At 47.2% G+C, this 15,556-nt stretch overlaps 1 protein-coding gene across 9 annotated transcripts in view; it reads left to right on the top strand.

Annotated features, from left to right (window-relative positions):
- The window catches only part of LOC147115929 (beta-galactoside alpha-2,6-sialyltransferase 1-like), a 232,320-nt gene that overhangs the window by 82,132 nt on the left and 134,632 nt on the right, over nt 1–15,556 (top strand). For 2 of the 9 annotated variants that reach the window (XM_085990575.1, XM_085990570.1), the window contains exon 1: nt 5,422–5,603. The gene's annotated coding sequence lies outside the window, so the exon portion shown is untranslated. Of the gene's footprint in view, nt 1–4,661; nt 5,604–15,556 lie in introns of those variants that run through there. The other 7 variants (XM_085990573.1, XR_015078716.1, XR_015078715.1 and 4 more) reach the window with 7 other exon arrangements.

Below are 15,556 nucleotides of genomic sequence, written 5' to 3'. Positions count from 1 at the left end.
CAACGTTCAGCTGGTGTGTGACCACAAGAAGGAAATTTTGCATGTTTGTGTCATGTACCCTGGCAGTTGCCATGACTCCTTCATACTGCGCCAGTCTAGTGTGCCTCCGCTATTCAGTCCGCCAGACCAACTTAACGGATGGCTACTTGGAGACAAGGGCTATCCCCTGAGGACGTGGCTAATGACGTCGTTGAGGAGGCCAGCCAACGAAGCTGAGGAGCGCTACAACATTTCCACCAGATCCATTATCGAGCAAACCATCGGTTTGCTGAAGATGCGCAGATCAGGAGGAGCCTTACAGTACTCAGCAGCCAAGGTGTCCAGAATCGTTGTGGTTTGCTGTGCACTTCACAACATGGCACAGCGTCATGGCTTGCAGATTCTTGAGGACCAAGTGGCTCCTCACATATCCTCCTCAGATGAGGAGGAGGAGGAGTGCGAAAACGAACATCCTGCAGAGGCCCATCAACCAGCGGCAGCATTATGTGAGAACATTGCTGCCCGGGATGCAAGGAACGCATTCAACTTGGCCAGATTTGCTTAGCCTAGTAAATCAAACACTTTTGCCTCACTGCTTCTTACCAGAGCTTTGAGAATGGCCAAGAACCAGAGGATTCCTAGCACTCTGACCACCAAACAGACAGTTGCAAGTATTCCTAAGGCCTCAATGTGGAAGTCCCAATAGCGAAATGACAGAATCCACAATGGCAACATTTGCCATCAGAATTTTTATGTTCAATAACGACGTGATGGCATTTTTACAATAAACACAAAATTGCACCCAAGTGACTACCCTTGTGACTATTTGTGCAGAATTTTCCTCTTACGCGTGCTACTACGTGGTGCCTGCCCTGTGGCTTCAGCAAATGTGGAGGCCCCTTGCTCACTTTCCTGCTGCTCCTGTCTCGACACCTTTGGCGGGCATCCTCTGGGGTTGCGAGCCTGTGAGGGCTCATCAACAGTCTGCTGCTCCTGCGGCTGTGCAGGGGTTGAGACATCTATCTCACTTGGGTGTGGACTCCGGTGGGGCTCTGACCGAGGGCTCTGCAGTGGCATGGAAGTGTGAGCGCTTGGAGAGGAGCCCCCACTTCCTTGAGGTCTGCCACCAACCTCCCTCTCATGGGTCAGGTCCCCCTCAGCGCCTGCAAGTGGCTGGAGAGCACCTTGCTGCACATCAGGGGGGCCATGGGGACCCGTATCTGCAATGGCAGTCCTACTCAAAAGGACTTCCATGAAGGTCTAGTTTCTCTGTTCAATAGATGCCCATCGCTCCTCAAGAGATGTCATTCTATTCTGAACAATTACCATGTTTTCCATACCCTGGCGACTAAGTTCCTCCATGGCCGTAGCCATCCTCTCCTCCACGGTAGCCAGCCTTACCACAGAGGTAGCAATCCTTTCCACGGAGGTAGCCATCCTTTCCGTGGTGATGTGTTCATGCGCCAATGACTCCACAAAGGCTCTGCTCATGTTCGCTATGGACTCCTCCATTCGCTCCACACTCGTAGCGACCCTAGAGACAAAACCTGCCAGAGACTCCTGCATCTGTGCCTGGAGTTCCATCACCTCTGATCTTATGGATGGACCCAGAGGCAGAGGGTCGATATGCTGCTGAGCCGAGCTGGCAGAGTCCTGCGCCCTCCGACAAGGACTCTCCACTGCTGTCCTGTCTCCACAATCTGCTGATGCTGACTTGTGAGCTGTGATACACCAGGTGACAACACTACTCTATGTGCCGAAAGTCCCATCGAGGTGTGAGTGTCTGCGCTGGTGCTGGGTGCGCTGAATTCTGCTGACGCTGCACCCTCAGAGGTTGCAGCTTCCTCTGAGGAGTCTGGCTGTTCAGCCTCTTCTTCCTGGCTAGGGAGGACGGATGCTTGTGATGGTCCTGTGGGGGAGTAAAGGAAAGAGTCAGAGATATGATGCAAAGGCTACATGCACATAGCTTTTTGCCGATGCTCATAAGTCCATCTGTTACAGCTTCACAATCATTATCAGCGACTCATGCAATGTCAAAGAGAGAGATGGGAAACTTTTCTGTCACCAGCTTGCTGTGTTACATCCGTCTGTCCGTCCCCCACGCGCAAATCGTCCTCTATTCCCATAGTTTCCAGGACGGCCTCCTCCCAGGGGGTCAGGTGGGCTATTCAGGCTGTCCCTCCTCCTGTCCTGGCTCGCTCTCTTTTGTTGTGAGCTCTCTTTTCCTGCAATGAGGGAGACAAGTGGAGGTTGAGTGAGAATGAAGGAGTGAGTGTAGAGATTGCATAGCATAGATATTTAGAAGGAGACAAAGATGGAGTGAGGTTGCAAGACCAAGGGCCCTCCCTGTGTGTTGTCAGTTGTGTTCAAAGCATCAGGGTGATAGGGAGTGTGAGGGCTGCATGGTCGAATAGTTACGTGAATGTGAGCATGAGAGAGAGGGAATGGGTAAGGGTGCATGGATGTCAGTGTCAAGTGGGATGTGGAGGAAGAGATTGCTAAAGCTGAGTGCTGGTGAGGAAAGGCAGTGAGGATCAGATTGAGGGTGATGGGAAATTCATACTCACTTTTCCAGTGTGCTGAAGGTCATGAAATCTTTTCCTGCACTGTATCCAGGTTCTGCGGGTGACTCCCAAGGAGTTGACCGCCTCAGCCACCTGCATCCACACTGCCTTGGTCTGAGTGGGAGGCCTCTTCCTCTCTGATGAAGGGAAGAGCACCTCCCTGTTGGCCCTAGCCCCATCCACTAATGCCTGCACTGCCACCTCGTCAAAGCGAGGAGCTGATCTTGCCCTCCCGCTTTTCATATTTGCTGCAGCTCCCTCACACTGCACAGTCAAGAAGCTTGGCAGTCTGCAGAAGAAGCAAGGCTTGCTGTGGACCTTAAATGCAGCAGCAATGTTGATGTTGATCGGAGGGGACTTTCAGTCATGAAAAACCCATTTGAAAAGGCTTTCCACACGTTGGAAATCAATTGGCCAATTCAGTTAAAATTGCATGAATCTTCCACATCCATTTAGATTTGTGTGGGAAACGCGGAATTCGGATACCAGGACACCATCCCGCACCTGAGTTAAAATCACCCCCATCAACTCTATTACACAAAGATAAGTTATACTGTTTGAACTGAGTCCAATCAATAACTAACCATTCTGTATGTTCACCTTACTCTAAAATAAAGCAGCTTAATTAAATCACATCGGGCCTCACCTCAGCAACTTTCCTTGCTCCACCTTTGAAAGAAAAAAAAGACTTGCATTTATATAGCACCTTTCATGACCACTGGACGTTCTAAAGTGCTTTACAGCCAATGAAGTACTTTTGCCTTGGTGAGACCACACCTTGAGTATTGTGTGCAGTTTTGGTCACCTTATCTGAGGATGTTCTTGCCATGGAGGGAGTGCAGCGAAGATTCACCAGACTGATACCTGGGATGGCAGGAATGACGTATGAAGAGAGATTGGGTCGATTAGGCTTATATTCGCTAGAGTTTAGAAGAATGAGAGGGGATCTCATTGAAACTTATAAAATTCTAACAGGACTAGACAGACTAGATGCAGGAAGGATGTTCCCGATGGCGGGGGAGTCCAGAACCAGGAGTCACAGTCTAAGGATAAGGGGTAAGCCATTTAGGACTGAGATGAGGAGGAATTTCTTCACCCAGAGAATGGTGAACCTGTGGAATTCTCTACCACAGAAGGCAGTTGAGGCCAACTTATTAAATATATTCAAGAAGAAGTTAGATATATTTCTTAAGGCTAAACGGATCAAGGGATATGGGGAGAAAGCAGGGACAGGGTTTTGAATTTGGATGATGAGCCATGATCTCCTTAAATGGCGGAACAGGCTCGAGGGGCCGAATGGCCTACTCCTGCTCCTATCTTCTATGTTTCTATGAAGTGTAGTCACTGTTTTAATGTAGGAAATGTGGCAGGCAATTTGCGCCTAGCAAGCTCCCACAAACAGCAATATGATAATGAGCAGATAATCCTGTTTTCAGTATGTTGGTTGTGGGATAAATATTGGCCAGGACACTGGGGATAACTTCCCTGCTCTTCTTCGAAATAGTGCCATGGGATCTTTTACATCCACCTGAGAGAGCAGACATTAGTTTAACATTTCCTCAAAAAGACAGCACCTCCAATAGTGCAGCACTCCACTGGAGTGTCAGCCTAGATTTTGGTGCTCAAGTCTCTGGAGTGGGACTTGAAACCTCAACCTTTTTTTGACTCAGAGGCGAGGGTGCCACCAACTGAGCCACTGGCTGACAATTTTTGGAGAGATTGAAACAATACACATGTGGAAGACACAATTATAATTGCAAAATACTGCAGATGCTGGAAATCTGAAATAACAACAGAAAATGCTGGAAATACTCAGCAGGCCAGGCAGCATCCGTGGAGAGAGAAACAGAGTTAATGTTTCAGGTCTGGGACCCTTCATCAGAACTGAAGGGTCCCAGACCTGAAACGTTAACTCTGTTTCTCTCTCCACAGATGCTGCCTGGCCTGCTGAGTACTTCCAGCATTTTCTGTTGTTATTGGAAGACACAATTATTTGGTTCAGATCACAAGATGACACTATTGCTACACACCCAGGTTGCAGTTTTATACAAACAGATAAAGGTCTGTTTTTATCAACACCCATAAAAGTAACACTTAAAGGGCACCACTGAACCAGAAAAGGTATCAATGGCAGACCTGAATCCGCAACAGGTTATTTGGACTCTGTCATTTTTGGGAATGGTTTTACAAAGACAACAGTATGATGTTTGTCCTACAACTAATCCTATTGTAACTTTGGTTATTGTGAATGAAATGAATGTGGTCTCTACTCTGTTCTTAGTATAGCTATGGTGTGTGTGAGTATGAGTGAGGGGACTGGATTAGACTCAACTGTGATACCTCCATGGTTGACTAGTCTGACAACACTCACTGTCAGGACTCACGTGCAAATAATGGCCACTGGAGTGAAGTACGGGAGGGTGCCCAATGCCCATGGAACTGTAGCCCAACAGTCAGGGCCTTCAGGAGAAGAGGGAGGAAATGCAACGAAATCTGTTTCCCATGTGCACACAACTACTCATAATGTGGAGCGAATTAGTACCAATCAGGCAGGCTATTACAGGAGCTGAGTAGGACATATCAATTGAAGGAAAGAATGACCCTATCCCAAAATCTTACCGTTGGCAGAATTTTTTGTTTCTGTTGGGCTCCTGCCTCTTTTTAATCCAACACCATCATAATTTTCCCTTTTTAAAAACTTGTGACATTAACCTTTGAAAGTAACATTTCATCAAAAATACTTCCTGTCTGAATCCACGTTTAATTAACTATGATTATAGTAGCTTTTTTCCCCCTACCACCCACTTCAAACATTTTAAAGAATGATTGTACGAGAAACGCATAGTTTTTTCCTCCCCCCCACTTTCCTTTGTTGCTCTGTTCTGACGTTAAGCCTCACCGAGACGAGCAGTGATCTGGTTACAGTCTGGCCTAGAGAAGTTCAATTGTTTTGAGTTCAACACACTAATTCTGCATTTGTTTTGTCACTTACAGAATGATAGTGAGTATACAGTACTTTAGGCGCAATCTTCAGAAATACATGGGGAAGCAGTTTCTCAAGTAAGTACCGCCAGAATCTGCTTTTTTTTTTAATTGTTCTATTGCCAAGATACTGTAACTCGTTCAGACCGCGAATGGTGCTGGTACAAACTGATTTGTTCTAAGGTTTTAGTCACGAATTATGTTCTTTAAAAAGTTGACTGTTTTAAATTAAACTTATTAACTCGGATTGCAACAGTGTATTTGAATAGCATCTAATCAGTAGTTGATCTCTGGCACACGAGTCAATTTTTTTTAAACTTGGCTTTATTGTAGCTGTCTTTTTGTCCACTTTCTAATTTCTGTTTACCTTCTCCTGTCTTGGGGCTGCATGGCCATTTCGTGTTTTTTTTTCCTGTTTTAATTACTGCTCGTGAAAATAGCAGACAAATGCATATTGTGGTCGTATGACCTTCCCATGAGCGCTACCTTAAAAGGGGCGTTAAACATTTAGTCTGAACCTTTTTTTTAAAAAAAAAAGGGTGCGCTGGAAATAAACATGGTGCAATTTATTTAAAAAACAACGGAAGTACATGAAAATGTGGTTTGCAGGAACGGATTCAAGAAACTAAAGTTTGTGCTCTGAATTGACCTTGAATGTTTGCCCCCAGGCTGGGGATTTACAATCCATCATAGTCCTGTTGATAACGACTGCCACTTATCCATGGATGTTGGCTGCCCTAATGCAGATGGCACAGGTTTTCTTCCCCACTTACTGCATAACAACAGAATCCACCGCCCCCCGCCCCCGCCCCGCGCCTCGCCTCGTGAGCCCATCAACAAACTGAAAAAAGTAGCCAGGCACTGTACTTGAATATAGTCTGCATCATGTATCTACTGGCAGTCCCTCGGAACAGAGGATGACTTGCTTCCACATTAAAAATAAGTTCGCAGGTGACTGATGAGTCCAATGCGGGACCTACAGTCTCTGTCACAGGTGGGGCAGATGGTGGTTGAGGGGGCGGGGATACCTGTTTATACACTGTATGAATAGAACTGCGTTTATGTGCTAAACCATAAATGTATTTTGATGCTTTGGCAACATAAGATGTAACTTATCATGCCAATAAAGCGATTTGAATTGTGAATTGTGAATTGGGTGGGGTGCTTGGGTTGACGTGCGCTCCTTGCGCTGCCTGCGCTTGGCTTCCGCTTGCTCCCGGTGAAGAGACTCGGTGTTCGGCGCCTTCCCGGATGCTTCTCCTCCACTTTGTGCGGTCTTGGGCCAGGGATTCCCAGGTATCGATGGGGATGTTACACTTTTTCAAGGAGGCTTTGAGGGTGTCCTTGAAGCGTTTCCTCTGCCCACCTGGGGCTCTCTTGCCGCGCCGGAGCTCCGAATAGAGCGCTTGTTTTGGGAGTCTCGTATCGGGCATGCGGACAATGTGACCCGTCCATCGGAGCTGATTGAGCGTGGTCAGAGCTTCCGATGCTGGGGATGTTGGCCTGAGCAAGAACACTGACGTGTTCATGTATCACAGTGCAACACTAATACAATCCTAAATATAGGAATCTCAGTGTAATTCTTTACATTGAATAAAACTCATCACCCCTTCAATCCCATTTGCTATTTTAAGAAAGAAACACTTGCATTTATATAGCGCCTTTCACGTCCGCTGGACGTCTCAAAGCGCTTTACAGCCAATGAAGTACTTTTGAAGTGGGGTCACTGTTGTAATGTGGGAAATGCGGCAGCCAGTTTGCGCACAGCAAGTTCCCACAAACGGCAATGTGATAATGACCAGATAATCTGTTTTGGTTATGTTGGTTGAGGGATAAATATTGGCCAGGACACCGGGGATATCTCCTCTGTTCTTCTTCGAAATAGAGCCATGGGATCTTATACATCCACCTGAGAGAGCAAACGGGGCCTCGGTTTAACGTCTCATCCGAAAGACGGCACCACCGACAGTGGAGTATCAGCCTAGCTTTATGTGCTCAAGTCCCTGGAGTGGGACTTGAACCCACAGCCTTCTGACTCCGAGGCGAGTGTGCGACCAATTGAGCCACAGCTGACGCATTTTATTTTATAGTTGATTTTATTTCCAATTATTAGTACTGTAGTTGCAGAAGTGCAGTAACGGAATGCTCAAACAAAGCCAGTTAATGCACTGACGACAAGGAACATCCTCCTTAGCTCCAAAATCTGGCTACGACTAGGCTTGAAGAAAATGAACCTTCACGAGATCTTCTGGGTATGCCTCTGAGGAAAATAAAGTTTTTTTTGAAACAATGCAGTTTATTTGTGTATGTATGTTTATACCTACCTTTTTATATTAAAAATCGTGGGTGCAAAATTGAGCTCCGTAGCGCCCGTTCGGGAACTATTGACTGCACGTACATCGCTTTGTGGGTGCCGTATGTCAATTCTGCCAAGTACCGGAACCGGAAGGGATTTCACTCTGTCAACATGCAGCTGGTGTGCGACCATAGGCAGTGCATCATGCAGGTCTGTGTATCCTGACAGCAGTCATGTTGCCTTTATTCTGCGGCAGTCTGCTGTGCCAGCACAAAGCAGAGGGTGGCTACTAGGGGACGAGGGCTATCTGCTGATGACATGGCTCATGACTCAGGTTTGCAACCCACGCAGCGTGCATGCAGTGAGAGCCATGCTGCCACAAGATATGTCATAGAGCAGCTATCAGGTGAGCAGCATGAGGAGGAGGAAAAGGAAAGGAGGCTGCAACCTAGACAGCCCCTTTCTACCCGGGTAGTCCGTGAAGAACTAATTTGAGTGCGATACCGATAACCGCAACCCCAATTCCCCATTCACCAACAGTCCCATACCATTCCTCTTTCACTGATCAATACATCGTCTGTGTGGAGTTTGCACATTCTCCCCGTGTTTGCGTGGGTTTCCTCCGGGTGCTCCGGTTTCCTCCCACAGTCCAAAGATGTGCGGGTTAGGTTGATTGGCTATGATAAATTGACCCTTAGTGTTAGGGGGATTAAATACATGGGGTTACGGGGATAGGGTGGGATATGTGTTGGTGTAGGGGTTACGGGGATCGGGTGGGATATGTGTCAGTGCAGGCTCGATGGGCCGAAATGGCCTCTATCTGCACTGTGGGGTTTCTGTGATTCTGTGATCGTCATCTTGGCCACAATACAAAAATAAAATCCAACAGAAAATAAACATTGCAAACAAAATTTATAAATGAAATCATAGAAACATAGAAGATAGGAGCAGGAGTAGGCCATTCCGGCCCTTCGAGCCTGCTCCGCCATTCAATGAGATCATGGCTGATCATCCAAATTCAGTACCCTGTCCCTGCCTTCTCCCCATATCCCTTTAGCCTCAAGAAATATATCCAACTCTTTCTTGAATATATTTAATGAACTGGCCTCCACCACCCTCTGTGGCAGAGAATTCCACAGGTTCACCACTCTCTGGGTGAAGAAATTCCTTCTCATTTCTGTCCTAAATGGCTTACCCCTTATCCTTAGACTGTGACCCCTGGTTCTGGACTCCCCGGCCATCAGAAACATCCTTTCTGCATCTAGTCTGTCTGGACATGACAGAATTTTATAGGTTTCGATGAGATCCCCTCTCAATCTTCTAAACTCCAGTGAGTATAAGCCCAATCGACACAATCTCTCCTCCGTACGTCATTCCTGCCATCCCAGGTATCAGCCTGGTGAATCTTCGCTGCACTCCCTCCATGGCAAGAACGTCCTTCCTCAGGTAAGGTGACCAAAACTGCACACAATACTCAAGGTGCGGTCTCACCAAGGCCCTGTACAACTGCAGCAAGACATCCTTGTTCTTGTACTCGAACCCTCTTGCTACGAAGGCCAACATACCATTTGCCTTCTTAACCATCTGCTGCACCTGCATGCTTACCTTCAGTGACTGGTGCACAATAACACCCAGGTCTCTTTGCACTTCCCCTTCTCCCAATCTATTGCCATTCAAATAATAATCTGCCTTCCTGTTTTTGCCACCAAAGTGGATAACCTCACATTTATCCACATTATAGTGCATTTGCCATGTTTCTGCCCAATCACCCAACCTGTCCAAATCGTGCTGGAGTTTCACGACATCCTCCTCACAGCTTACCCTCCACCCAGCTTTGTATCGTCTGCAAATTTGGAGATATTGCATCCAATTCACTCGTCCAGATCATTAATATATATTGTGAACAGCTGGGGTCCTAGGACCGATCCTTGCGGTACCCCACTAGTCACTGCCTGCCACTCGGAAATGACCCGTTTATTCCAACTCTTTGCTTTCTGTCCGCCAACCAGTTCTCTAGCCAAGTCAATACCTTGCCCCCAATCCCATGTGCCTTAATTTTGCACGCTAATCTCTTATGCGGGACCTTATCGAAAGCCTTCTGAAAGTCCAAATACACCACATCCACTGGTTCTCCCTTATCTATTTCACCAGTTACATCCTCAAAAAATTCCAGTAGATTAGTCAAGCATGATTTACCTTTTGTAAATCCATGTTGACTTTGTCCGATCCTGCCGCTGCTTTCCAAGTGCTCTGCTATTACATCTTTTATAATAGACTCTAGCATTTTCCCCACTACCGATGCCGGGCTTACCGGTCTATAATTCCCCGCTTTTTCTCTACCACCTTTTTTGAATAGTGGGGTAACATTAGCTACCCTCCAATCCATGGGTACTGTTCCAGAGTCTATCGAGTTCTGGAAGATGACCAGCAATGCATCTACTATCTGGCTGTAAGGGACCTACGCTTGACTTCACCAATCTTTTTCTCTTCACATATCTATAAAAGCTTTTACAGTCAGTTTTTATGTTCCCTGCTAGCTTACTCTCATATTCTTTTCTCCCTTTCTTAATTAATCCCTTTGTCCTCCTTTGTTGACTCCTAAACTGCTCCCAATCCTCAGGATTATTGCTTTTTCTAGCCAATTTATATGTCCTCTCCTTGGATCTTATGTTATACCTAATTTCCCTTGTTAGCCACGGTTGAGTCACCTTTTTTGTTTTATTTTTATGCCAAACTGGGATGAACAAATTCTGTAGCTCATCCATTCGGTCTTTGAATGTTTGCCATTGCCTATCCACCGTCAACCCTTTGAGTGCCATTCCCCAATCAATCCTACCCAACTCGCTCCTCAGACCATCGTAGTTTCCTTTATTTAAATTGAGGACCCTAGTCTCTGAGTCAACTACTTCATTCTCCATCTTAATGAAGAATTCGATCATATTATGATCGCTCCGACCCAAGGGGCCTCGTACAACAAGATTGCTGATTAATCCTTTCTCGTTAAATAATACCCAGTCTAAGATGGCCTGATCTCTGGTTGGTTCCTCGGCATATTGGTCCAGGAAACATCCCGTAAACACTCTAGGAATTCCTCCTCCACAGTATTGTTACTAATTTGGTTGGCCCAATCTATATGTAGATTAAAGTCACCCATGATGACTGCTGTGCCCTTATTGCACGCTTCTTTAATTTCCCTTTTAATGCCATCCCCAACCTCTGCCTTACTGTTTGGAGGTCTATATACCACGCCCACTAATGTTTTTTTCCCCTTAGTATTTCTCAATTCTACCCATACAGATTCCACATCATCAGAGCTAATATCCTTCATTACAATTGTATTAATCCCTTCTTTAACCAGTAATGCTACCCCACCTCCCTTTCCTTTTTGCCTATCTTTCCTGAATATCGAATACCCCTGGATGTTGAGTTCCCAGTCTTGGCCATCCTTGAGCCATGTTTCCGTAATCCCAACCAAATCATATTAGTTTACCTCTATTTGCGCAGCCAATTCGTCCACCTTATTACAAATGCTCCTCGCATTAAGACACAAAGCCTTCAGGCTTGTTTTTTTAACACTCTTAGACCTATTAGAATTATTATTTACTGTGGCCACGTTTGATTTAAACCGTTGATTTGTCTGACTGCCACTTTTGTTTTTCTCCTTCCTATCTTTTGCTTTTATCCCTGTTTTCCTTTCCTCTGTCTCCTTGCTCAGGTTCCCAACCCCCTGCCATTTTAGTTTAAACCCCCCCGAACAGTACAAGCAAACCTCCCCGCAAGGATATTTGTCCCGTTCTGGTTCAGGTGCAACCCGTCCGACTTATACAAGTCCCACCTTCCCCAGAAGCAGGCCCAGTGATCCAGGAAAATAAAGCCCTCCCTCCTGCACCAACTCATTAGCCACGCATTCATCTGCTCTATCCTCCTATTCCTATACTCACTAGCACGTGGCACCGGGAGTAATCCAGAGATTACAACCTTTGAGGTCCTACTCTTTAATCTGCTACCTAGCTCCCTAAATTCTTGCTGCAGGACCTCATCCCTCTTCCTACCTATGTCGTTGGTCCCAATGTGAACCACGACCTCTGCCTGTTCACCCTCCCCCTTCAGAATGCCCTGCAGCTGTTCAGTGACATCCTTGACCCTGGCACCAGGGAGGCAACAAACCATCCTGGAGTCACGTCTACGGCCACAGAAACGCCTATCTGTTCCCCTTACGATAGAATCCCCTACCACTATTGCTCTCCCACTCTTTTTCCTCCCTTCCTGAGCAGCAGAAGCACCCCTGGTGCTAGGAAGTTGGCTGCTGCTGCCTTCCCCTGGTGAGTCATCCCCCTCAACAGTATCCAAACTGTTATACCTGTTGCATACACAATTAAACTAATCACCCTTGTGCATTCCCTTAGTGCCTGTCTTCTGGGTGCCTTTGCCTGTCCTCGTGCTCCTATGCAGTGCCCCAGGGGCTGCAGCATGGCTGGTGGAAGGCTGCTGACTTTCAGTGGTGGAGATTGCAGATGGTCTTGGAGGACGACCTCGAACAGCTTTAGGCCTAGGAAGGCCCGGCTTCAGACTGCACCATCATGGCCTAGGCTGCAGCAGTCTGGGCTGACAGGCAACAGCAAGGGCACTGACTGAGGGGCAGAGGTGGGAGCACAAATATTGTCATCCTGAGAGAGGACAGCAGGTTTGTGCTTCATGGGGTCATTGCCACTTCCCCGGTGCGGCGCTTCAGCAATCTTAGTAATCTGTTGGAGAATGGATTGCTAGCCTGCTGTGACACCCTGGAAGCCCCTTTGAACACTGGTATGCAGAGCTATGATGGCAGCAGTCTGAGTTTCCACTGCAGCACTCAGATTCTTAGTCGAAGCTGCAATGGAATCTGATACATCAGCCATCAGGCGCTGCATTGTGGTTGGTTCCACAAGTGTGCTCATGGAGTTGGCAACCACTTCTGTGCTGGAACAGATGGGCTCCAAGCTCTGCGCCAAGTTGGTGCCAGACTCCTCCATGCTCCTTGACATTGAACAAAGCTTTCTGGCTGGCTTCCCAATGCACCAAGCATTTTGTTGTGTATGCCCATCAACCTTCTTCTGTAGCCTGCCCCATCGAAGTCCTCATTTGAGTCTCCTGTAGCAGTACTTGTGTGTGGTCTTGTCCTCCAGCAAGCTGGCACCTGTCCTGACTGCAGTGCACTTGTGTCTGGTGCCTCGCCACGTGCAGATCCTGCCTCTAATCTATCCTCTAAGATACACGCGGTGCCAGTACCTGAGCTAGTGGCTGCGAGTGTGAAATCAAGTGGCGGTGTGTCTTCATCACCACTGACTTCTTGGGTTTCCTCCACTGCCTGGCCAGGTTGCAGTTCTTGGGTATTTGAAAGATAAAAGGCACAAGGGTTGCGTTGTGGTGAGGGGAGGGGGTGAAAGTAAGAGGTACATGCTTACACCATCTGCAGCTTATAAATCAGATGAGATTGTGGGATGAGGGGGAAATGGAATGTGAGAAGGAAGGTTAAGTATGAGGATACCGTCCTCTTCAGTGGTTTCAGCCCCTCAGCAATGGCCGTTCCAATAATGGCCAGCACCGTCTCCTCCATGGGGATTAGAACATGCAGGTGTGCCAGTCCCCTGTGGTTAGTTCATGCTGCCTCCGGCTACCTTGTCCTGCAAGAAAGAGGGACGTGTGTCAGTGAGTGTTGTGCACTCTGGTGATGTGGCAATCATTGTTGACCAGCTGGCAGTATGTGCAAGCTATGAAATGTGGGTGTGAGGCTTGCAGCAGTGCTATGTTTCTGAGACTACGGTGGAGCGTATTAATGTTAGGCATGAGTCCTGATTGATAGAGATTGTTGGTAGTTGAGTGATGGGGGTGTTGTGAATTGAGTGTCTGAAGTTAGTGGTGCAGTTGGTAGGATATGGCTTTTGAAGATGCATTCATTGACCTTGACCACTCATGTGAGGTCATTGAACCTCTTGCGGTATTGCATCCAGATCCGTGGAGCTAGATTCCTGCCAGTAACCTCCACGGCTATCTGCTCCCATTGCCTTTTTACTGAGGGCCTCCTGGCAATGCTCCCTGTAATCTTTATTCATGTGCGGCCCCTTTAACTGGCTGCGCGGCCCATTCAAATTTTCGCACATGCGCGGTTATTTCCATTGAAAAACCGATGAGCCTGCGCGGAACCTCCAGACTGGCGTGTAGCTACGCAGCCGCGCAGTTTAGTGGAAACATTGCCTCCTGGCCCACTGCAGGGCATGCTGCTGGATGTTGGGAAGGTGTTGGCTGCTACGTGAAGGCCTCTGAGTACACAATTGCTCCCAGTCATGGGGCTCTAGTTGCAGTCCCTCTTGCGCTGCAGCATGACAGGGAGATGGAGCAGAGGCAGCAAAGAAGACAAGCTGCTCGCAGAGGGAGGAGGGGGATGAGGGCTCTCGGCAGGAGGCCTTTACCCACCTAGGGTCTTCGGGGAGCACGTCTCCCACCTGCACCTCAGCTAGGAGCAGGGTGTTCGGCAGTTCTGCTTCACCAAGGAGGTCACAGAACTCTGCCAGCTGTTGGAACCAGACCTGCAGCCTCAGAGCAAGGCGATGACGGCTCTGCCAGTTGCCCACAAGGTCATTGTGACCCTGAATTTTTTTCGCCACCAGATCATTCCAAGCTGGAACAGGCGACATAGCAAACATCGCACAGTTCGCCATCCATCGCTGCATCTGTAAGCTAGGAGAAGGGACTTCATTGTCTTCTCTCTAAACAGAGAGAGGCTATTAAACAAAATTAGGGCTCGTGGGATTGGGGGGTAATATGGATTGAGGATTGGTTAACGGACAGAAAACAGATTAGGAATAACTGGGCTATTTTCAAGTTGGCAGGCTGTAACTAGTGGGGTACCGCAAGGATCAGTGCTTGGGCCTCAGCTATTCACAATCTATATCAATGATTTGGATGAGGGGACCAAATGTAATAAATCCAAGTTTGCTGATGATACAAAGCTGATTGGGAATGTAAGTTGTGAGGAGGATGCAGAGGCTTCAAGGGGATATAGACAAGCTAAGCGAGTGGGCAAGAACATGGCAAATGGAATATAATGTGGAGAAATGTGAAGTTATCCACTTTGGTAGGAAAAGTAGAGTATTTTTTAAATGGTGAGAGATTAGGAAATGTTGGTGTTCAGAGGGACCTGGGTGTCTTTGTACACGAATCACTGAAAGTTAACGTGCAGGTACAGCAAGCAATTAGGAAAGTAAATGGTACGTTGGCCTTTATTACAAGAGGATTTGAGTATAAAAGTAAAGACGTCTTACTTTTGCAATTATATAGGGCCCTGGTGAGACCACACCTGGAGTATTGTGTACAGTTTTGGTCTCTTTACCTGTGGAAGGATATATTTGTCATAGAGGGAGTGCAACAAAGGCTCACCAGACTGTCACATGCTGATTGCACTACTTTCAATGGGCGCGGGCAGATCACGCATTGAGAGCCCTTGCCCATTTTCGGGCCTACTCAATTTTTTAGCCCTAACATTTTACCTTTGGAACTTGTGCTCCAATACAGCTCACACCGATGGTATAAAGTCTCCTCTACCTATTGGCTGTAAGGGTCTTGAGGTTGGGCTCACAACATAAACTATGCCAAATCCAGCACTAATTGGCACTACAGTGACAATCTCATTGAGAAGCCATAAAATGGCTGATGCTGGAGCACCCCCTTAGCTTCCACTTTAACCACTGCTCAAAACATT

Source organism: Somniosus microcephalus, chromosome 6 (assembly GCF_052327205.1).
Source record: "Somniosus microcephalus isolate GS21.2 chromosome 6, FLI_Smic_1.0, whole genome shotgun sequence".
In the NCBI taxonomy this organism is placed as follows: Eukaryota; Metazoa; Chordata; class Chondrichthyes; order Squaliformes; family Somniosidae; genus Somniosus; species Somniosus microcephalus.
This window is presented reverse-complemented; position numbering and strand designations above follow the sequence as displayed.